Source organism: Columba livia, chromosome 2 (assembly GCF_036013475.1).
Source record: "Columba livia isolate bColLiv1 breed racing homer chromosome 2, bColLiv1.pat.W.v2, whole genome shotgun sequence".
NCBI lineage: Eukaryota > Metazoa > Chordata > Aves > Columbiformes > Columbidae > Columba > Columba livia.
In genome coordinates, this window is record NC_088603.1 from 72,746,040 (window position 1) to 72,771,042 (window position 25,003).

Sequence of the window (25,003 nt, forward strand, 5' to 3'; positions counted from 1 at the left end):
TGGAAGTAGAAGCTAAGATGTACTTTTGAACCTCGGTTTGTGGAATGCTGAACATGTTTCATCCCAGTTTCAGGGGCACCTTTGACAAGGCAAGAAAAGTGTTTTAATATCACTGTCAATGCAACCCTTGCCTGTCATAATGAGAAAGATGCCTGTTTGGTGACTGCTTTTCCCAGCCCAAGGCAACTGCCTCCAGCTAGACCTTTCTTTGGGAAGATCAATCACAAAATCGAATATATATCTCATGGGAAATTCAGTGTGTGTGAGCAGTAAGAACAAACACCAGTGGCAACTCCCTATTTCAAATTTTTCAGTGACTTTGAAAGATTTCCTAGTGATCCTGGTAATATTTGACAACCGTAAATAAAGAGCACTCTTTACAACTTAGATAAACAGCAAAGCGTTTTTACCAATTATTAGGCATGAAAACAAATCTCTTTTCTCATACCTAGGATTGGTCCTCCAGATAAGGTTATAAGTATGTCATCCTGACAAAGTAGATAATTTATGATACAGCCAGGTGTAATTGTTCTGTGAATAAAGAGACGCTTTTAGCTTCTAGGGATATAAAGTATTTTTCATTAATATTAAGTAAATTTTAATGATTGAAGAAAAGACCAAAGTGGAGGACAGTCGTTTATATCCTGTCTAAACTGGCCTACAGCTACATTAATGTTTGTAATAGATTTAGAGTATAGCTAAAATAACAGTAAGGATTTCCTCCTCTTTTTCCATACCCTGTCGCCACTTTTTAAACATACATATGACTAAAAGGGTGAAGGCTATCTGTTTATTTGCTATAACTTACAGGAGACATTAAAGAAAAATGGAAGGTAACTGTAATCACCGTTGTTTGAGAAGCAGTGATAGATTGCGATTAAATGGTTTGAGGCTATTAATTGCAATGAGATTATACTGGTTCAGATACCTCTGATGGCAGGTGCTTGAAATATTAGTTATTTCAAAGACATATTAGATTATAAATTATTAGCAAATCTGTATCAAGGTGATTAAACCCACTTGTAAACTGTCAGACATGGGTACTATTTCAAGTTGTAGTTTAGTCACTTGTGTACTGGAAAGAGAGTTGGGACGTAAATTTAGGGGTTATGTGGGAATATGTGGAGTAACTGAGTTGCTTTCGAGACTGTGCATTTCCTGTGCTTTCTACCCTCATAATGAATGTTTGATCAGCTTTCAAGTTTCTCTAGTCCACCATAAGCCTTTTCATCTGACTCTGTAGATGCTCTAGAGAGGGAGGAAGCTGCTTCTCTAAGGCGGACTTAAAAGCTCACTTGACCACTTGGGGGAGATAAAAAACAGCAGATCTATGCAGCCCTCACAATAGGTCACAAATACAGTAATGGCATCCTTGAATTTCCATTCTGAGGGTCTGCTCTTGATAGACAGTACTGTTCTCAGTAAAACAGTATTTTTTCCAGTAGGAAGGATAAAATACATTGCTCTGCAAGCATCTTCTTGGTAGTAGCAGCCCATGTCATTAATCAAATGCTGTTTATTGATGCAGATACAGAATTGTTAATGGTTTGGTATTGGATTTATTGAATTTTAAGGAATTAGAAATTGAAACAGTAGAAGCTGAGGAACAGTTCTGTAGTTTAAAGGTCCTATTAACTTGTGTAGCTACTGAATTTCGCTGTGCGTTCACACTCTCACATGCACACATAAACACTTACAGGATTCCAGTACCCTGCACAAAATAAACAAAGCTTGAAGCCTGACAGTATGTACATCCAAAGCCAGGAAAGTGAAAAAAAGCAAAAGGACATATTTTTACGTTTATTTTCTCCCATCAGTGTTGTTTCATTCCAAGCTTGATGCATTCTCACTGATATGTTGTCTTTGGTGTGTAAATATTTGCAAGAGGGTGTTAACAGAGTTACAGGAATTTTGCATTACTGGTTTTCTGCTTTTCAGTTTTTTACCTAAAATGTTTGCTGCAGTCATTACAAAACTTCGTATTCTAGATATTCTGTTACATGTACTATTAAAAGTACGATCGTCCATGGGAAATATTCCCCAGCAGTGTCCTGTTGGTAACTGTAATAATAAATAGATGTAGTTGATACACAGCATAACTTCTACCATGGACATCACAGTTCCTCTCAAGTGCCCTGGGCTGGAGCTGGGCTTTGAGGGCAGGGGGGCTCCTGTGTCATTCCGCTTTGATTTTTCTCCTGTGATCTTTCGGTTTCTCTTTGTTTTGAGCCATTTCTTGTAGTTGAGGAGCAATTCTCTCCTCCTCACTCCTGCTGTATATCTGGTGTTAGGTCTCTGCCTTGCCAGAAGTACCTTCTGCGGGCTCATTCTCAGACTTGTTCGTGCTAGTTACCAAGATGACAGGGCTTGTGTTTTCTCAAGAGACCTTGCAGCCTACTGTGCTGGAGTGAGTCTTGGTCAGCTGAAATGGATCCCAAGAATGGGCTTTCCTTCCTGGCCTTGCCTCAAGACATCATGGCCCTGCAGGCTGCTTTATGAGGCTCATTAGCCTTGAGGCAAATTGAGATCTTACCCAAGCTGAGTAAGTATTAATGAGGAAATTCAAGGACCAGAGGTTTTGTCACTCTTCCAGCTTGATGAGCAGGACCATGAACACTGCAGGATCATGTTCCTTTCTTCCATCTGTCAGCACTGTTTTCCCACTTTGTTCCTGGTACTGAATAACTCTATCATGCTCAGAGGAGATGGAGCTAGAGCACTTCACACCTCAGTCAGTCGTGCTGGACTCAGGATTAGTGCAAACCCTTACATCATTAGTGCACAAAATGTTGGTCTGCCCAATTAGAGCTGCAGCAGTTTGCTCCTTTTCTTTATAATTTCACAGATTGCTTGTCTATCAGTGCTCAAAACATGGTCCTCTTCTGGTGTGGCGACTTGTGTCCTACAGTGATTTCTTCCCTTCCTCCCTGGGGCCCAGCATGAATCTTTCCTCTGCTGCTTGTAGCAGGCAAGATCACCTGGCTGCTTGCTGGGAATATCCAAATTGTGTTGGTTCCTTGTTCACAGGGCACAGGCATCAAACCTCCGCAGCATCACAGAGTTGTCTGTGGGTGACGCCACATTTACCAAACTTGTCCTATAGATGCTGTTTGCCTGGAAACTCCAAGATCCCCCTTCCACATAAGCTACTTCCTCTGGACGCCCACTGCAAATGTGTGTAGAGCAAGTTGTTGAAAAGAAAAAAGATTGTTTATCAGTCTTCAGTGTTTGTAGTGATGTGATATCTATTAAAAAAAAAAAGTCATAGCCCACCCTCATTCCACTTTTCATTAGAGAACCTGCAGCATACATTTCAGTCATATCGTGAAACTAGTCATCTCTTCAAAGGACTAAACTTTCCAGTTATTTTGGATAGTTCTTTTGGTTAAGAAAGTAAATGTTAGCTCTGTGAAGTGTTGTGTTATTTATACATGCTTTTAAAAACAAATTATTTGTAAGTAAACACAACTGAAATAATTTTACATTTCTCAATCCAAAAAGCCAAGTATCACACATTTCACATAATGTGTGAATATTATTTTCAGACATTTTGAGAGGTGACTTGTTTCACAATATGACTGTAATGGAGTTAATAGAATACTGTGCTCATATGATTTGTTATGAGAATGGGTTTTAGTTTGTTTTTAAACTTTATAAATAGCCATATAAATGTACTCGACACATATTTTTACATTTTTTAAAAAAACTCCATTGTCCCCAAATTCAGAGAAAGTAAAAACTTCACATCCTCAGTACAAACTTAGCATACTTTTGCCACAGGGACTTCAAGCATTTTCTGTCACTTTTACTTGTTCCATCACAGAAACCTCTGATTGCATCCTCACTCCAGAATCTTTTAAGCTGGTGAGGAAGCATCAATCATCATTCACACCTTTATAGTCTGGTGTTTAGGTGGGAGAGCGATGTCCCTGGGAGTTGCAGCTTTTTGCCAGTGCTCAGCTCAGGGCATTGGAATTTCATCACTCGCTTTATTATTTCGGTCACATTTTCCTTAATGCTGTACAAAAATTCGTCTAAATGATTATGCTCAGTCATGAAGTATGCAGTATAGATGACATTTCAGTTAGGGAAGGAAATGTTTGAACATTATGGTTGATTCAAGTGAGTGATCATACTACAAATTATTTGAATGTCTTGTGAGTGAGGGAAGAGATTTTGGCTTTCTAATGTCTCGTTCTTTCAAAGAAAAAAAAAAAAAAGTTAATTCCCAAAGCCATAAAAAGAATTTTAAGAGGTTTGCTGCTACCCTGCTGTATGTCCTGCATGGCCACCTACCCCTGTTTGAAGCGGGTGGTAACAGGCTGTCCCACGGTAGGTGAAGAGTTCTGAATCAGCAGCATTTCTGCAGGCACTTTGTGCTTGCTCAAGATTCAGTAATGCGAGGTGTGGCTGTGAATACAGCCAGGCAGGGAAGGGCAAAGCTGGCTGAAGTTCTTAGCCTAACATAAAGATCCTTTTCCTGTAGCACACCATTTTTCACTTAGGAAACAGTGCTAAAGGCTAAAGGGGGAACAAAAGCTCTTATTCCAGAATAAATGCGTGCAGGAGAACATGAAGAAGCGTGCATCATTCTTGCTGTGTGAGGGAAGTAATCACAGCCATGCTTTTGTTTCCTAAAGCTGGGTTTGAAGGGTGCCTCCTTCACATTATGCAATTCCCTGAATGATCACTTTGAGACTATTTTTGCGCTTCTGTGAAGAAGCAAAATATTGTTCTTTGTATGTGTAGAAAGCATAACTGTTTGTTCCAGTACACAAGAAAGTTAGCTAGTTCTGAACACCTCTTCAGAGTGCTTTGATGTAGAATAAGGAACACAGAAAAAGAAAGAATAAGGAAGAAAACAGCCCAGGTTGTTTTTTCTCAGCAAATCGTGACAAATGCTTACTGACCTTGTGATGATGGATGTATAAGAAAAAATTGTTATATTTATTATCTCCTGTGGAGTGACTGTCACACAGTTCATGTCCACGCAGGGAGGTATTCCCACTGATGCCCAGGCTGTTGCATCACCTCTTGGCTGGCAGATGCTTTGAAGAATGGGGAGAGCTGGGTGTTTCTTTACCCACCTTTTGTTTGTTGCTGTTAACCTGGCACCCATTGAAACCACTGACAACACTGAACTATTAGCTGGTGATCACTCAAGTTTTTAACAGATGTACAAGCCATCTTTAGTTATTATGCCACAGGTTGCAATATCTGCTGCCACGACCATGTATATCCCGTTGACCCTTGTCGAAGTAGGGTCGCTTTCTCCACACACATATTTGTGTCTTCTGCAGTTGGTTATTGCATGTGTGTGCTTTTGTTTTTTGTAGTACTGCAAGAACATTTGTGTTTCTCTTCGCAGATTGCTACGCCTGCATCTACTGCTTTTAGATCTCAGTTTTGCTTACAGGATTTCCTGCATCCTCTACATGTAGTAGCAGTGGCTTTCAAATTTATACAGTGTGCATGGAAGTAAACAGCAGTTTTCAGTGAAGCCTCCCAGTCTGCCCCATTCTCTTTAACATCATCAACAAAATTTGAATACATGATAATCCAGTGAATACATACATGCTGATTTAAGGCAGCTTTATCTTCTGCAATGGAGCTATATTAATCCTTAATCATATCTGAGAAAACACCTGCTAATGGAGCTATAATGTGGCTCTTGACAACCGATGCTAGAAGGTTTCTGCTGGCTGAAACAAAATATGCTTCAAATGTGAATGGGAACAAGTTCAGAAATCTGGTGTGGCATTACGCCTACAGTGAAACCTGCAATTCTTTCTGAATGTAAAGTACTGGAGGAAAATTTTTCATGCTGATGGTCATCACATTGGCATAGCAGTGCTGCTGTGGCAGTGAATTGTGGTTTTTAAGAACTGTAATGTTATAGTACATCAAGGGGATCATTACAGCTGAGCAATCCAACCAAGAACACCCTAAACAAATGAAACTACTTGTTTAACAGCACCCCGTCAATCACTGTGGTATAACTACTTCATGGTTTCAGTCCAGAAAGGCACCTCTGGGGACCGAGGAAGTAGGCAGGGAAATTACTGAACCATGTGTGTACTATAAAACCCAACCTGATGCAGTTTTGTTTTCTGTATAACAACAAATTATTTTAACATCACTGTTACATAGTGCAAGAAACAGATAAAGTTTCATTTCATAGGATTGTACCCATACTAATAGGCACAGATTTGAGTAATTATCTGCACTTTTGTAAACAATTCCCAAGCAGAGCAATCCCTTTTGTCAAAGACACACCAGTGCATAAAGGGTTGTTTCTTCTTTTTTGAGATTATTTACTGCTAAATATAAATTCACACAAAGAACAATTGATTTATAAGAACTTGACTTATTCTTCATTATCTTTAGTATGAGATTACATTGTATTAGTTGATGTTACTATGACACTAGAAAAAAATATTAGATTGAAAATCAGAATTTAAAAAGTACCACCTGTAATTTTGATGCTAGGCTTTGCTCATGGTGGTGATGTAATTCAGTTACTGCAAAAGTTTCTAGCTGCCCTCTGTTTCGTATTCACTTTCTATATTTTTGTAGGTGACTTCTGCTTTTATTTAAGGTAAGCAACCAAAAAAGGCTGGGCAGGGTACTTTATTTTCCAAATACATAGGTAAACAATAGGAATAGCTAATATACCTGTTGCAGTGGATTTATTTTTATTTATTCCACTGAAAGTATCTTGCTAAAGCCTGCCATTTGTGGCTTGGTCTCTTTTGGTCCTTTGTTGTTGGAAGTTTACATCAGTGTCCACAGGTCTGTGGAATCACACGCTGTTTAAACTTGGTGGGGAAACTATGACATGTTCAAGCCACTGTTACAGCTGAGGGTACCCAGTCAGCATCTTCATACTGGGTTGTAAGATGATTAACTGACCATACAAAGGAAGGAAATTAGGGCAATCTTCAAAATGTTCCTTATGCAAATATTTTGACACTATCATGTTTCTGTCATTTTCTTCTGCAAACCACTTTGGAGGAGTTGGGGAGGGGAAGTAGCCAGTCTGAAGTCTGAAGTAGACCAGGCAGTCTGAAAAGCATAGATCTTTATTCATATATTATTTTGCAGGCAAAGCTTCCCTAGGTGCTAGTAGGGAACCAGGGGGCTCATGCAAAGACAGAACGTGGCAGAAAATTCTGGGGAGAATGCAGAACAATTTTGGGGAAATATTCTGATGTATTTAATACTTGCTGTAATTAAATGATCTTTCAGAGCAATGATTAATGTGGAATCCAGTGGGAACTGTTTCTTTCATGTTTATACAGAAGTGATTGATGGAAACTAAATTAATTATATTCATATGACAGAAGGTCTGAAAATACAAAATGTGCTCTAAGCCTTGTTTAAATCTGCAGATAAATGTCAAGTCATCTTTTGTGTCTTTGGTTACACATTTTAAACTTTTTATTTGCATGTTGGCATTATGTATTTTATTCTATGGAAAAAAAAAAAAAGGCCTTTCTGGGCTTGTGGATTTTATACTGCTGGTATCAGAAGTCTCTTCTGAATCTGTATTTCTGTAACAGATTAAAATAGCAATCTCTCTGATCTCTTGGGGCTTCTAATTATGATTTTTTTTCAAGTCTTTACTGAGTTAGTATTTGAGGCAACACAGAATTTAGAAATGCAGCCCATCAGCAGTTTTCTGGATCCTAGTTTCTGCATGCAGAATAGTAAAGAAGTATAAATTAAGTTTAATAAAAACCATCAAAGCATCATGCAACTATATATTTCTGCTGCAAAAATTTTATAAGTATTTAGTAGAAAACTAAAGGGTATCATCATATTAGCATGAAAAAAAATCTGTCTTAAAATTCATAAACAAATTCTAATTATGAATGCCAGTATATGGAATTAAAGGAAGGAAGTAGTAGCATGCAGTTTTTCAGTGCATTATTTTTAGTGGTTTAGCCATACAAAAAATACAAAGGGAAAGGCAGCATGAGAAGATGTCAGGCTGTTTCCCCAAGATCTTCTTTATTCTCCAGCACCTCTCCAGGGATCTTACATGTTCTGCTGAGATGGGCTGGTGGGTGCCCGCTTCCTGGAGGAAATTCGTTTTGGAAATGATACGTTAAAAGGAAGTAGTTCACCGCTGCTGCTTTTGGAGTGGAAGAGGCCCTGTTAATGGGAGAAATGATAAAAGCAAGAGAAGACTTAAGGGCACAAGGGTTAAAGGTGAATTAATGGATAGAATGAAGCAGTGTGGGAAAGGAAAAATAAGTATTAGTTGTTACTGCCTTGCCTCAGCTGCTTAGAAGATTTTCAGCTCCCTGGTATTATTTATGTGGTTTTGAGCACCATTATGTATAAACAAAAACGAGAGAGATGCAAGTCTTTCCCAATTAGTGTCTGCTTAAGAAATAACCTACTTTTTAATTATATCTCTGTTTCTTCTAGCTTGCTGTCCTGAATCTGTCAGATTTTACCACCTCCTTTGTAAATGACATGGCCTGATGTCAGACAAAAAAATGTTAACCTGTTTTATAGTTGATAATTTGATACAGATACAGAATCACATCAGTGTTAGAGACAATTTTCAACCTGTGTTAGTTGCACTATTCTGCCCATCCTACTGTTGTACATGACATGTCAATCAGAGCAGGTTCTTTAAGAAACACTTTTGTGTTTTCTGCTTGAAAATTTATGTTAATCTGGTACATAAATACAATGAGAAAGAAATAACCCGACAGGGTTTTCCTGCACTTTCCCCAGTGTAATTAAGGTCTTGTGTTGATTTCATAGTTCAGCATATTGGTGTTGGTCACTGACACTAACACTGTCAGAAACCAAGGGAAACGGGAGTCTATTTTTTTATTATTCATTTTTAAATTAAATTGTTTGGCTGAAGTGCCCAATTAGCACTGGTCCAATTACAAGATACCCTGGTGAAGGAGAGCAGGAAGCAATACATCTCGCTTCCTAAGCAGAAAGTTCATTTTATTTTTAATCAGTGCTAGTAAGGAAGACTTCCTTGGGAGTAGGCTTCACTGAGGGTTTGTTCATTATCAGCTCAAGGTGAAGCCAAAGGAAACCTTTCTTATTTCATTCCAGAATTGATTAAAAAAAAAATAACAAGTGCATGCACAGGAGGTTGGTGCATGTATTTAAAAGTAAGTTGCTATTGGTAACTGCTGATTTCCTTTCTTGGAAAAGTCATTGTTCATTACTTACCTGAAGTGAAAGGTTAATGGCCTGTAACGATCTGAAGAAACCCCCACGAAAATGCACAGCAAGGATCTAACGTTGTTATACAGTAGTGCTTTCTACAATACTTTTCCTCAGGTAAGACAAACATAGAAGAGAGCTGTTGCTTTTCTAATAAATATATTCGATGTAAAGTAGTAGCCGATATACTGCAAAATGAAAAGGCTCCTGCTACTGTCAAACAGACAGTTGCCACCAAGGGCACAAATTTTGCTTTCTTTATTGATGTTTGCAAACCATGCTGGCTATACTTTAAAACTGCTGCACTTTTTTCCATAAAAAGCATCTTTGTTGTAGTAGAAGTAACTTATTTTGTAGCATGGCTGTTGCTTTAATTGCTTTCTTGATAGCTGAAAACTGTTACTTTTGGCACATTTTTTTTCCTTCTTGCAGTTTGAACACAATTTAAAATGAGATCTTGTGTAGTATGTTTGATATTGAGGTATTCCGAAGAATTTTGTTGGCTCTCTAGCAGAAGCTTGGACACTTCAGAGACATCAATTAGCCGCCTCACTGAGATGCGTCTGTGATGTAGGATTAAGCCACGTCTACTCAGCAGCTCAGGGAAGAGAATGCAGGATACGTGTTTCAAACCATAGAAGGATTTCATGGGGATAGGCTGCAACCATCAGTCTGTAGTTGAAGAAGAGCTCTAATTTGGCAATGCCTCTGGAAACTACAGTCCTGTGTGGCACCTTGTGTTAGTGAAAGTAGGTGGTGTGGTACATGGGAAGAGGGGTCAGGCTGGCTAGGAAGCAGTTTTTTCCAGACAAGATACCAGAGTGGTGTTGGGGATTAACCTGGCTGCTTTCCCAGTCACTTCACCAAACAGCTGTACAGATGTTGCTGGCAGCAGGAGCAGAGTGGGGAGGAGAAATTGCAGGAAGGGGCTTGACTGCTTTTTTGTGAGTGACAGTGATAGCCAGTAGCAGGATAAAACATGCATCAAATGGCAGCCACTGATTTTTAAAAGCTCTGGAATAACATCCTTCATCTTCTGAAAGATGCAAGTGGAGCTCAATCAAAGGTATAAAAAGAGCATTTTTCAGCAGTAGCGCTGGTATAAGCAGTTCCACCTTTGAGAAACAGGAGGTTGGTTTCCCAGTGAAGGCATCTAGGCAGCCCCCAGCCCAGAGCATCCATCACTTCCAAAGGGGCTCTCTGCAGAGGGGGAGCCCAGGGCAGACTGCACTGCCACAAAGAGAAACATCAACCCAACCACATGAGTGGGGACAGACTCAGGGCCATCGCTTCTCAGGGTTTAAAGATAGCAGGGAAGGGGTCCCCACTGCTTCTGCGTAGTATTTCTGCCAGGACTAACTCAAAACAAGTGATATCACATATAAAATCATTAAAAGCCTTTCTTGCAGCACTCAGATTTTCCTCTGATGCTGACCATTCTCAGCTGGGCCAAGCTTGAGAGGAAGCAATATTGCATATTAAATAGGTATCAGCACCTTCAATATATTTAGTGCGCGATGCTGCCAAGTGTCTTTTTTGTCAATGTTATTGGCATAGGTATTGGAATACTGTGTGAAATTTCTTTTTATTCTCTCCCTACAAGCCTATAGCTGAACATTATGATAGCTCACAGTCTGCTAACCTAGAATTATTGCTTTAGTCTAACTTTTCCACATTGAGTAAAAACTTCAAGAAGGCACAGATCTATGCCATGATTTACTTGAGTGATAATTGATGAACTTGCGATTTGACTATGTCACTTAATAGAGATGTGTATTTTTCTGCCAAAACGGAAAATTTTTGAACCCAGTTGTCTTCCTACTTTTTTCCACTTGTCATCTCCCCAGCCTTCTTCCTTCCCCATCATCCTCGCTTCACTTGCCATAAATTGTTCCTTTCTTCACTTTCGGTAGTTTTAGCCTACTTAGTTATAGAAGGCACTCTACAAATATTTAAACTGAGTTAGAGGTGAGGTTGGATAAGAGCTTTGAGAGTGCAGACAAAGGAGAGCAGCTGAGCCAGGTTTGGTGGAGCAGATCCTTCTGCTGGAAGTTGCTGCTGCCTCACGTGAGGCGCATCACCAGCTGCACGTACATCCCTAGCCTGCTGCAATGCAAATAAAAAATAGGGGTACCTAAGTAAGCTCACTTCATTGTGCATCAGGGTAGACTTGTTGCGCAGGTGCGGTCGGTTGCTTTACCTCAGCTGGAAGGTTGGAACTTCTTACACCTCTCTCATGTGTGCAGACAGTTGTCAGGCCACGTGTTGTCCTAGAAGTGCTCCTTGGGAACAGGCATGTGAAAAACAGCTTATAAATTAGCTTTGGGAAAAGTCCTCAATGACAAAGCTTGTGTGGTGAAACTGATTGCCCTAAGGTGGGAGAAAAAAAAAAAAAAAAGAAAAAAGTACATGCCTCATCCAGGGAATTGTGAGGAAAACAGGAGGTTTGCTCAGCACCATTGCAGCTCACAAATACGTCTCTACCAAAGCAATGAAATACACATTTGTGTGTGACAACTGCATTGTACAGAAATCCCCTTCAGCTATATGTATTAGTTCTGGTTTTAGCTGCCATTCTTTAAAGGAACAGCATTAAAGGGAAGAATAAACCACTTTTTTTTTTTTTCCATATGTATCTTTAAGCCTTTTTCTCAATATTCCCTTTCTAGTACAGTGAATAATTTGTCAATCCCATTGCTGCTGCCTGTGAGTTAGCCTTTTTTTGACTCATCCGTTTGTAGCAGCCTTTCTCTAATTATGTGTGCAAATAATTTTGGGTGCACTACCTGAGATGATACCGGTTATCTGCGTAAAGATATTTGCTTTCTAATTTTTTCCTTTATTTAGCTTACATGCTGTTCATTTTTCTCAAGTGGTGAGGAATGCAGGGAAGGGAGAGAAAATAATAGTACATCACTGAGTAGAACAACAGTTGACAGCAGGTTATATATTAGTAAGAGCATAATAATTTTCTACTGCAAGGCTCTGTTCCAAAGAGAAACTTCTACAAGGTTTTGTGAATCTTTCTGAAAGCATTGCTTGTTGAACTGTTGCTTTTGACTCGGAACTTGTTGTATATATATGTCCCCGCTTTTTGTGCTACTGCTTAGAATCGTCTCTATTGTGAATAGATTAAATATTTTAATTGTTGTAAATGTAACTTTCTTGTCTGTTTTGGAAGGCTTTGTGGCACTTTTATGAATGTGCTTCAGGGCATAGTTTGGTTAACATGTTTTCAGTGTCAAAGTAAGCGTGACCTGGATCAACAAAGCTGATGGAGCTGAAAAGTAACTTGTTTTATTATTGGGGAAGAGAAGAGGTGTCATTTACTCACCAATTTATTTTTTAGTGTTTGTTAGAAAGTTATCTCCCTTACCTCATGGCTATCAAATTATGTATCGTAATAATTAAGGAATAACGGATGGTGACAGAAGGAGCTGCTGAACTCGCTACAAGCAGCACAACCCCGAATAGGTGTGTGAACATACCAGTAAAGCAAAATACTTCGTGTCAAGAACCTGATGCGTATGCTTTGAGTTTGGGGTTTTACTGTGCGTTAGTTCTTGTCTAGTCCTGACAGCTTAATGCTGAGTTACTGCTGGAGCACATTCGGCATGGTTCTGGAGATCTCCCAGGTGATTTCCTTGGAGCCGAATCCACCCTGTGCACTCCGAGGCACTGGGCCACAATGTGGAGCAAAGCGTGGAAGATGAAGAAATTCACTTTACAAGTGCGCTCCATGTACAAAGTAAAACGTCAGCGTAGATGCACTCCAAAAACCTTAACTTCTCCACAGTGACAAGAGCATGTGGTCGCACAAGTAATTAGAGATGGCCTTCTGCATCCTCTCATCATGTTGTAACTTCTGTGCAAGCTTCTTTCTGAATTCCCTTTATTGCTGAGAGAAACCTTAAAGCAGAATAAGAGGATGGCTTAATAATTAGCAGGCTCTAGCTATATACACAACTGAAGTGTGCTTCTGCCAGCATGAAGGTTCAGCAGCTAGTACCTGGGACACCAGTGACATGTTTAATTGGTGTATTGATACTAAGAAGCATGTGATAGTATAAAGCACAGGGACTTTTGTTACAGTTTTGGCAAACCTGAGCTGAAAGAAAAAGCAGCACAGATGGCTGAAAATAGTATTAAAATATTCCATTTCATGTCTGCAGAAATCATTAGACAGCAGTTAAAGGGGTGTTAGTAATGCATCAGATTCACTTGGGGAGTTATGTTTCCGTAATGTCCACTGAAACAATGATACTTTTGTTTTTCTTTTTAAGTAGAGCCCTTGCCAAGTGCAGACGTGTTTCTCTGCAGCCATGAAATGGATTTATCGACAGTAAAGAAGATGCAGATTCTCTCAGCGGCTTGCTTTACTTCTGCCAGCTCAGCACAATAAGCAAGCAGTAGCATGGCTATCTTTGTCTGTCCACCATTGCCAAAATTAGTCTTATCAGTTTTGTGGAGTTATCACAAAAGTAGCATGTTGATTTCATGCTGACAGTACATGAAGATGACATTTTTTTTTATGGTAAATCAGAAGATCAACATATGACCTACTTATAATGACATTTAACACACAACTGGCTTAAATGCAGCATTTCATAGTAAGTGAACCTTTGAAACGTTCTGCAGAACTTAGGAGGGCTCTGGGCTGTACAGTGCTTTGATCAAGACTCTTCAGAGCACAGTACATACAATTCATTGTATGTGTTTCATCATCAGTGCTGAATGCTTCTTACATTACTACAAAAAACAAGGGAGAATTTTTTGGCTGCCGAATTAAAAACGATGGCTTTATTGCAGTGTGTGACAAAGTCGCACGGTACTGATCTGCCCTGTAATCGCATCTTCTCTGGAATGCTAACAAAATCCTTTACAAGCATCACTGGAATAATACAGGGTCGTTTATTGATCTTTAGTCTCCATGAAGAACCGCAGTCTTATTGATTCATCTACCATTTACAAGCCTCTGTCTTGCTCTTAAAACTCCTTTTTATTGGTACAGTTTGGTAGTTTCTGTTTAGTTTATAGGTGTATTTCCTTGTTCTTCAGTGGCAGCGAGGTAAACAGATGTGAATAGGTGAGCTTATAAACCTGAAAATTCTAGTGTGAATTCAGTCTCTCCAATTATATTTATTTTCTGGATACATGAATACTTTTGAACTTGCTGAGGCAGATGGTTTGTCTGGAGCTGAAGCAGCCTCTGTGTTTCTAGATAATCTAAGATAGAACAGTTTGAATTATGTCTATTTAAAATTCTTTTCTCTCTCAAATTTCATCAAAAAAATCATACAACCAAGTTAAAACATTATCCCATAAGCAAAGTGTGATCCCACCTAAAGCCCATGGTAATTTTGCTAAAGGATTCAGAGAGGACAGGATTTAACTTACACCTTTTCCCCCACTAAGTCTGTAGAAAAAGGCTGTTCCTGCACATTACATCCTTTATAATAACAAATATTCAGATTCATGAGTTTGGGCTTTAGTAGGGCTAAACAACCACTGCTAGCTGTTCTGTTTGTCCTATAAAATGTTGTCTCCCCACGTGCTTTTCCTGCTGTACTGCTGTTATTTTTGCCCACGATGAGCACGCTGGCATCTTGGCCGTGCAGCCAACAGCTCCATTTATATATTTTATCTGGCAGGTTTCAGCACCAGCGACTGTGTGATGAGACCTTGGTAACTAGAAATAAACTGAGCCTTGTGCCTCCTGGGACAGAAATGCTGTGGTTTTCCTCAGTTTGGATGAATGCATTGTGTGTTTCTTGTTTTATAAAGAGCATGTGGGGAGAAAAAACAGTAAGAGCTCCTGGAAAGATTTGTATGTTAGTGCCTCTGTATAGGCCTTGTGTTTCAGTCAAAGGCTTACTCGTGTTTGGTGTGAATTTCAGTGTGTTTCTAATGGATGCATATGTGAGTAGGCAGTTTTCTCCAGCAGTCTCAGGAGCCTGAGAGTAGTGCTTGTGGCAGGAAAGGCAGAGTGAAGTGAAACGCAATTTTTGAATTTTTACATTGCTCCGAAGGGCACTTGCATGTTGATTCTTAGGAATTTTAAATAAGCAATGTGTTGAGAGATGAGCATCTGAATTTCAAAACGATTGTACCTGAAAAGCTCTGTTGTCTCTTTCACTTACCGTCATTTATCTCAGCAAGCGGCAAACTTCTAACATTGTTAGATGTTTCAGAAAGCATCGTCATGAGTTTGGTCTGGATAACTTACACACACGCTTTGGAAAGTGTCAGCATCACTGTTGAGGAATTCACTTTCTTATAGCGAGACTGTATTACAGTTACTCATTTTTCAGAAATGTGTATGTTCGTCCTCTAGTATGAAGTAATTTTTTACTACAGGTATGTTGCCCTTGCAAAAAATATATATATTTATTCAAATCATCCTGGAAGATTAGATTCCTATTTGCTAACTAGTACGAGTTTCAAACAAGCCTTAGCTTTTTTTCTCAGTAGTTACAACTGTGTTACATTTGCAAATCAGTGGCTTGAAATCTTTTTGAAGAGCTGATCGATGGGAGATGCTTTGATGTTTTGTTGAAGTTGCCACCTTGTGCAGTGCAGTGCAGTGTTGAAGCTGATGCTTTATAGCTATGCACTGGCAATCAGTAACTACAACATTGCTGTTTTGGGAGTGTTGAATTCTGGCAGATTCTGTGCATCGTTTTCCAGCAACTCTTTTACTTTAATTTGGTTCTAGATAAGGGATTTACATTATAAGTGAAGAGCTTAAAACTGTACTTGTAGTTTTTATATTGATTCACTTGTCAATTTGCCATGTACCATCCTCTCCACTACCCTCTCCTCAGTGTCTGGTTTTCAGTATTAGCAAGTGAAAGTTTTATACAGTGGTCCACTTGTAAATAAGTAGTTTCTAATTTCATTTCACTAGCAGTGTCTGCATTTTCTAGGTAGCCAAGAGAAAAACATGTTGTGCAGCCACTTGCCACTGTAAACACTCCAGACTAAGCAATGAGCTTTTGGAGGAGCAGGGGTGGAGAGCCCGTCCTTTTGAACTCCATGGCACTCCTGAGTGGTTTAGGCATGAGTCGAGTCATGTCATGCAACCAGCAGCACGTTTCGTCAAAAACAGGGATGTTGCTGTCACAGATTTGTGATTTAGGGTCCTGTGTGTTAGCTACCATGCCTCTACCAAATGCCCAGCTTTCTGAAGCTGCTTGGATTCTACTGAACTTAGGATGTTTGTCATAGCTGGAGAGATGTGTAAACAAAAATATGAGCAGTCAGTGATAGCTGGTAATACCCTACTTTCAGGTAATCTGTGATTCTCTGTATTTCTTCCAGTAACACTTATGTGATTTACATTTCTTTCTATACGTTCTCTTCTAACTTTTCACAGTTCACAAGTTGATATTCACATGATGAAGGGGGAAATTTCCAGTGGATATTTGCAAAATATTTCAAGTGGCATAGAAATAGTAAACAAAAAGCAACCAACCTATTATTTCACCCCTCTACCCCAGAAAACTGCTTCTTGAAGATGAAGCAATTAGTATTGTCAGGTTGCCTGGAGACATATCTTTCAAGAATGGGTGAAATTCACTGTCAGCAAACTAAACCAACAGCAATCATTATTAAATCAGTTCATTTCAGAAGGGTATTTTTTGCTTAAATAAATGCCATTGAACATTACATTCAACCATGTTGTGAAACCAGATTATGATCATTCTTTTTTCAGTAATATAAAAACTCCCTGTTCCCTCTACTTAACAGAACAGGGTCAGCCACAGAGTCAGAGAAGAACAGAATGGGATCTTGATGGATCTTATGGAATCATAAGTGTTATGCAAGAATAAGGGGTTTTTTTCTAAATTGACTAGGTATTCCAAAGTAGTGGGACCTGGAATATAATGATATTATTATTATAAGCTGTGCCGTATAAAACCACAACAACGGATCCTCTTCACACTAACATTTCTCTTATTCAGAGGCCATAGTGGTAGGTAAACATATATCCTAATTTTTGGTGGTGCAGATAGAAAGGTGTAGTCATTTAGGCCCACACGGTGTTAGGTGTGTCAGAGAGAAAAGTACAGACAGAATCACAACTTAGGTCCTAATATGCCCTTTATTTTCTTGTAAGAAAATAACTCATAATGCTTCTAAATCCTACTGCTAATTCTGCTGTAGAGCAGTGGAACATAATACAGCATGCACCCAAACAAGCTCGAAATGAAGCGTGCTTAATTTTAGTCAGTTGTGGCTCAGAAGGTCAAATCTTAGCAATAATGTATAGAAAAGCACCCACACACAGCCATCTCTTCTTCTCCCACATGAAAACCTCTTTTAGATGAGATTCTGTTGTCCTATTTAATACATGCAGTTCGTAGTTTGAATATGTGCAGAATTAGTATTTGTTTTCATGGATTGCTAATGTTTTTAATAAATATTCCAGGCTTGATATTGCTGGAAAGTGTTTTTACCATACACTTTATGTTGGGGAGTTGCCTAGCAAGTTCAATTAAATGAAAATATTTGCTCTGGCATGCAAGCAAGTTCTAAAAAAGCTGAGGCAATATTTGTGCTGCAGGAAATGTCGATAAAGACTTGCTTAAGTTTTGCTCCTTCTGTGCTGAATTAGAATCCTTTTATCAGATACACTGCATGGTTCTGTGTTTTATTGCTTGTTAGGGCGGGGTTATTTATTTATCTCAAAGCTACTTTATGCTTACTGAGAAAATATAGCAAGAAAATAACCTAGGGAATCTGAGCTGTGTGTTAAAAATCACCTATTAAACATAGCGTGGTTTAAGTTAATTAATTAACGTATGTAAGAAGTAGATTGGTGATTCTATTTTGCATCTTAATTTTTTGTGGGCAAAGAAGAACCTTAGAGATATTTGTACTTTCTTCATCTACAATCTCGTGGCTATTGAGGAAGGTCAGTAAGGTGAAGGGACCTAATGGAGTCAGAACCCTTGCATTTCCTTTACAAAGGTTAAGAATATTAGTATATTAATCAATATGACATTATTCTTAATATATTTGGCATGAAACACTAGTATTTTACAGGGTTAATTATGTTTAGTTTTACATAATAAAATGCTGCTGCTTTTCAGGGCACCAACATTTTTCATGCATTTGACACACAATATAAAAGTTATAAGTGAATATATTAAGTTATGCTTTGCTGAAGAGAAAGAGATTGGATATCATTCATTGCATGGAGTTGGTGTGAGCGGATGTGTTCCAAGACATGAACCAGTGGTAAAAATTGTGATACTTTGTCAGGAAGGGATGACATGGACAAAGGCTTGAAACCTGTCTGCTGTCTTGTAAGTAAAAGAAAGGGTGAGATGAAAAAGGAGGAAGATCTCTTTGATGTAGCCTACCACAGTGTAGATAGGTTAACTGTGATTTTTATTTCCACACCTGTGTCTTTAATAAATGTTTGCATGTTGTCAGTTTTGAATTTTATGAACGAATAACTGTATGTCCACTTCATGGTAATTTCAATTGATGCTGGATAGCAGCAAAGCATAAAGTGAACCTGACCAGAAGCGCAGAACACACGTCCTTGTCTTCCAGTGTATTTTTCATCATACCTGAAGATTAACAACTGGGTTCCCATTTTTGCCACTCAAGCCATGCGGTGAGTTGGCACCACAAGAACCAACCAAGGCAGCAGAGGTTTCTCCTACCAGCTGTTGGTGACATTCCTGACATGGAACACCATGTTCCTGACACACTTGAACACCAAAGGTTGAGGGGAACGTGACGCTGTAAAAGTGTATTCACTTTCTGTTTTTTTGTCTCTCACAACCTGAGATACTGCTGGAAGGTTGTATCAGTACATTATAACTGAGAAAAACGGATTTTGTTTTTCGTGACAAATAACGGCAGCAGTTCCACTTGGCTCTAAGCTGATCAGTCTGATGCCTAAGAACTTGAGCTTGCGAGAAAATAGAGTCATTAGATACCTGCTTGCTTGCCTGGGATAATACCACACGGAACAATGCATGCTTCAAGAGGCCAGAGATTTCTAATAACAAATGCAGTCATTTCCCTATTTCCTGTGCACAATATGTCATCCTTTTGTAGCTGCAATTTGAAGAAATCAGTGAGGTACGTAGTCTCCTCGTACATGCACGGCCTTTGGCATTGTTCACCCACAACCTCTCCTCTTCTGCAGGAACTGGAAGTCTTAGCTGCCAGTCTAAGTGTGTAACTCAGCAGCCGTGCGTGAAGTCTTGAGGCAAATATGAAGATGTTAGTTTTGTTTTGCATGTTTTAGCTTCTTTCATGGCTAGAAGAGGAGATATGACAGGACTGTGCGCATGGAAGGTCCACGTCTAAGCTGTTTCCTTCCTGCAGACGCCACCAGTCACTTTTACTTAGTGCTTGCTTTTGCGAGGCCTTTGTATTCACGTTATTGCAGTCATGGTTGTAGTACAAGAGAACATTTCTAAGTTGCTCTGCAGCTGCGAGAAAATACTGTTTAGGAAGCTTCTTGCTGGCATTCTTTAAAGTCTCCTGAGTACACCCATCTTCCTACAGTGTTCAGTAGCAGGACAGTGATAATGGAGTAGTGACCTGACCTGATCACTGTCTTCAGTTGTTCGGTTGTAAAACATCATCCAAATTAGAAATTCTCAGCCTCTGCCTTGTTCTCTTGCTCTCTTCGGATCAGGACTTATGTCAACAGAAAAATGTGTCAGGACAAAAGTTATAATGGATAATTAACATTTTAGACAAAATAGTGACATTTCACCTTCGTTTGTGTGCTGCTTTGGGTCCTCTGATACACTTTTGTCAAATTTTATCAGTTTGCCCTGTGTATCCTGACTCAGAGACAGCAGCATGAATCTGATCAGCAGGAACTAACAGTAGCTTGTGAGTGCTTATGACATTCTTCTCAATGTCAAGTGGATCTGATGGCTGAGAAGTCATTTTTTGTTTATGCCCAAATACTCAGGTTTTCTAATAGAAAGTTTAATCAGGTGGAGGTTAAAAAAAAGTTGGTGTTACTGCATTACATTACAGCAAACTTGTGAAATTTAACTGATCCGTTTGGCAAAATGTTTTGAATTACCTATGATGAAATGTGCTGTCACAGGACTGAACGTATTTTTTTCCAGATTACTGATTTAAGAAAAAAGTTTGCAGTGCTGAAAACACTGCACAATGTTTAGTAGAAAACATTAAAAAAAAGTGAGAATTGGAAGCTGTAGTAACAGGCAGAAATCAGTACCCAGTCCATTTCAGTTCTTAAAATTCCACTGATTATGACCTAAAAACCACTTTCTCTATCGGAATCTATTTACCTAATTATTTTAAGTAGGTAATATTTTATTTCCGTTTGCCTTATTTGCTGCCCAATTAAGTCCATGCATCTACCTGTCCTGTGTATTAATTTCTCAGTAAATTCTAATAATTAAGGAATGTAAGTCAAAGTTTTTCTCTTAAATAGCTAAAGATTGATACAAGCAGCATGATGCACCCTTTCAAATAAAGCATACAGGAGTTTTATTAACAGCTTTAAGGACTCTGTTGCCCGATCCTAGATGAACTTTGAAGGTACCATTCACATAAAGAAGCAAGCTTCAATAGATCTGTTTTTCATCATTAATCCTCTTAATAAAGTCAATGAAAGGAAAACAGAAACATACCTAAAGCTAAAAAGAATCTGAAGGAAAACTTCTAAACAGCTTGTTGAGAGCCTGAGCTGCTAGAAGGTTCCTGGCTTGCCATCCAGCACTAGCCACCACTAGCCCACGGGGTGACTGTCATTGGGTCTGGCCTAGAACCGTCAGAACCCAGAATCAGCTGCCTTCTGGCTGCCAGTCTCACAATTGCCTGTTGTTGACAACATGGAGAGACTCAGCATGTGTCAGCTCTTGACTGATGCTGTCAGTCCATACATTAAGCATCTTTTTGGACAGGTCTGCTCGGGGTTGTGCTTATACTGGCTGTCCCCACAGTTTTCCTTTTGCATTGGGACTTAGAACAGCTATTCTGACATAGGTGGAACTGAAGGGTCATAGAAGGGTTTTAATACCTTCCATAGCCTGCCCCACTAGTTGGTTTTGGCTGTGTTTGTGGTGCTTTCTTCTGGAGAAGCAGAGGAGTCAAGATCCAGAGTCTTGGTTCTTGCAAGTGGGAAGGAAATCTGTATGCTCTGCTTGAGGTACTGTTTCAGAGTCCTGTCTGTGTTGCACTGCATATATGAATTCATAAACAGGCTACAGATTTGTCAACACACCTGCAACACTATCTGATAACCCTCAGCACCATCTGATAACCCTCAGCATAGGGGAGCTCCACGCCAGCTCCCTCCCAGCCACAGCACCCCAGGCCCCAGGGCTGCTGCCCTCCAGCACTAGGGAGCAGGCCTGCTCCGGCACCCAGCACTGTCTGACAACACCCAAAAATCTCTTAAAAATGAAAAGAAAAACAAATGTTGATGTTTAGACAAACATAATCTGTTGAATGGGATGGACCTTAGTAGGTCTCTCAGCCTTCCACACCTCAGGACCCTCGGGAATTTAGGTACTCACTTAGGCACTGCAATGGGAGCTAAAGCCTTTTTCACGTGATGCGTTTCTGGTAATGCTGATACCACCACTTGCTGTTGTCCTGTTGATCTTTTTTGTTGTTGCTATTATACAGGCTGTTGGTTTTTAATCTCTTCAACAGCTGACATACTGTTTTACCATTTAATCATCCTGCCACTGTCCTTGCAGACCTCAGTGTTTCCATAAGGCAGCAACTGTCAAATATTAGCCAAGATTTAGTTATTTACTTTAGTTCTTTACATAAGGACTGACTTACAGCTAAAACATGCTTTTTGTCACTCCTGAAAGATACATTTACTTTGAAGGAAGAATGGATTAAAATGTGTTCTTTTTACTTAAAAAACCTTTGCTCCTTCTTTTTCTATGATTGCTGGCCTAGCCATGTAGGTTGGTCCTTCAAAGAAAGGAGGAAAAGAAGGGGTAATTGTGGGGATGTGTGTATTTTTTCTATGAAGTGACAAGAGTCTTCCACTAAATGGCCATTCTGAGCACTTAATTACAGTGTTTAATCTTTTATTATAGAAGGTGGCTGACATTTTATTTGAATAAAACACACTTGTAACGAAGTGCAAATGCAGAATTCGACAGAAGTGAAGGTTCTGTAGCTTAAACAGTTACAGCTTTATCTCTGGAATTACTAGCAATGCTGTGGCTGCTTTAAAACAGAAGGTAACATTGACATATTATGCTTGTCCCTTTAGACTTTAAAGTCTATCTGTTAGAGTTAATGTTATGAACAGTGGAGATCTTTTTCCTGTTTTAAACATATGTCTATTGACTGTAACCATGCTATGGTTTCTAAGACTGAAAAGATGCTCAGAATTTCCTGTTCATATAAAAGAGGAAAAAGTTTATTTTTTATTACATAAACATCTGGGGAATATGCTGACAGCATTTTTCTGTACACTGAATGAAAAAGCACTGACTTTCTGTCATTGTTTTTAAAAACTGGATTTGGACCAGGTAGCTTTTCTCCTTGATAGGAAAAGCTTGTCAGCTTGACCTTTGGCACCATTTTCCTTGTGCTATGACTCTGTTTTACTTCAGGGGGAATATTTTGAACCAGACAATACATTGTGGCCACAGTAGAGTCACATCCTCTCAAGGAGCACTTGGTGACTTGCTTGGCAAGGCAGCACTCCCTAAATTATTACCTCAGCAGGATTCAAACTAAAATTATTTAAAACGTCATCTGCTGCAACTCAATTTAGATGCAGGAGGACATTTTCCTGTTGTTAGAATTTTGTTACTATATCAGTTTAATTGTTTATTATTCAGGACTAGGTTTACCAGCTTGTATTTCTTAAGCATGTAGGACTGAACATTGTAAAATCAATATTTCTGCTAATGAAGGTGGTTTTTGGGTGTAGGTAATCAAACAGTATAGTGAATCATTAAAAACTTACATGCTAATATTGACTAGCAATATTGGCACAAAGAGACCAAATCTCTGTGCCATGAACTTTTTTCCTTCTTATATTTTTACAGCAGAAACAAAACACATTCAGTAAAAATTAATGTTCTCAGCATTTAGCAGTGTAGAGATGGCCCTTTATGGATATAAAAGCAAATGCAGTGTGTTGAAATTCTGGGCACTCAGGCACTCGTATGTAGCATTTTCATTCCCATCATTTAACGTAGCAGTAAGTGGTGTCTGACTTGAAGGAGTCTTACTGTGCTTTCAAATAGACGGAAAGCTCCTGCCTCTCGTGCAAATAAAGGATCATTTCTAATTTATTGCCAATCTTTGTCAGTATCTTTTTTCCCTCCAAAAGATGGTTTCTTCTTGTCTGGCATTGACGAATGTTTGGTTTTGTTTTGTTTATATTAGCTGTGGCCTACTAGGACTTCTTTGGGCCTTCTCAGTGGGTGTTACAGAACAGACCTCTAAGTGATGATTTGCTGCCACCTTAGGAAATAGCTTCTCTTCCCCCAGTTCCTTTACCATGAAAACAGTGACTGCAGGTGGGACACTGGACACTGTTGGACATCATTTTATTCTATGTGTTTGACTGACTTTTGACTTAGGACGCTGTAGTCAAGAACCTAGGGTCTGCAGTCAGATCCAGCATGACCTGACTTGGCTTTCTGCTTGGACCAGATTCTTGCATGAACAAACTGCTGAAGATCCTTTTATATAAGAGTGATACCTCTTTGGCAGGCTTACTTCAGGGCTGGATCATGTGCAGGGGCTGCACCATTTTTTTAAGGAAAGTAGAGTAGAACAAAGACTGAAAATACATTCATTCACTTTTCAGGCATAAAAACATGAAGTATAAAACTCGTTAATCTAACACAAGCCAAACCATTGCATCTGCTCAGACTGTTTTGCTCTGTGCTTTTTTAACTATATCACAACTTAAGAAGTTGTTCTGCAGTTCTTCACAGCCTTTGTAATGAAAGGAAACTTGGCATCACTGTAGAACTAAGGCATCAGAATTCAGCTGGATTCTGGGAAGGAGCAACCTAAGGAGAGTTAAGTCAGACATCATCTGAGTCACAGCAAATTATAAATGTGTTACCACTGTATTTCCTGAGAAAGTTTCTCCCTAAAATGCTAAGTGCATTGTTATCGTCTAATCAGAATTTCAAAGGAGAAGCATTTTTTGATGAAAACATAGTATTTATCATTCTTGTTTCTAAGATTAACTTCTTCAGTTTGCATGGGAAGTTTTGTAATGCTTGCATGTTGACTCAGGCAGTCTGTAGTAACTGGGGCAACTTCTAGTCCATCTCTTACGCTATCCTTCAGCAATTCAACGTTTCCCTCTGAGACTGAAAAAAAATTGAACTTACGTCCCTTAACATGAGCTGAAGAAAAGCAACACAGTGAGATACAAACTCTTGCGGTGAGTGCTTCGAATTTATACGGGTTAGAGGGTTTGTATCTAAAATAGGGAGAGATGGGCAGCTATTTGTCACCCCATGGGAGAAGCTACAGTGTGCCTTGGCAGGAAAGGAGTGACCTTAGTTTGTGACCATTGCTTTGTGTGGCTTTTCCCCTGCATTCGACAGAAGTCAAACGCTGGAAATGGGAGCCAGTAATGAAAGGCAGATGATGAGGGATGGAGTCACTGCATGGGGAGGAACATCTGGGAATCGGTGGTGACTCTGAATACACTTTCCCTTATTTTGTGATGGCTTGTTTGTCTGTCCTGTCTGAACTTTATAAAGACCAGTTATGGACATGTGTATCTAAGAAACCTGCTTTTCTGTGGTGTTGTGTCTCACAGCTCTGTTATCAGGTT

The 25,003-nt window shown here is 39.3% G+C and overlaps 1 protein-coding gene across 3 annotated transcripts in view; it reads left to right on the forward strand.

Annotated features, from left to right (window-relative positions):
- Positions 1-25,003, forward strand: part of LYRM4 (LYR motif containing 4) — a 90,843-nt gene that overhangs the window by 45,961 nt on the left and 19,879 nt on the right. The window contains exon 4 of one of the 3 annotated variants that reach the window (XR_010470293.1): positions 1-24,604. The exons of the other annotated variants lie outside the window; for them this stretch is intronic. The gene's annotated coding sequence lies outside the window, so the exon portion shown is untranslated. The remainder of the gene's footprint in view (positions 24,605-25,003) is intronic. 3 annotated transcript variants of the gene reach the window in all.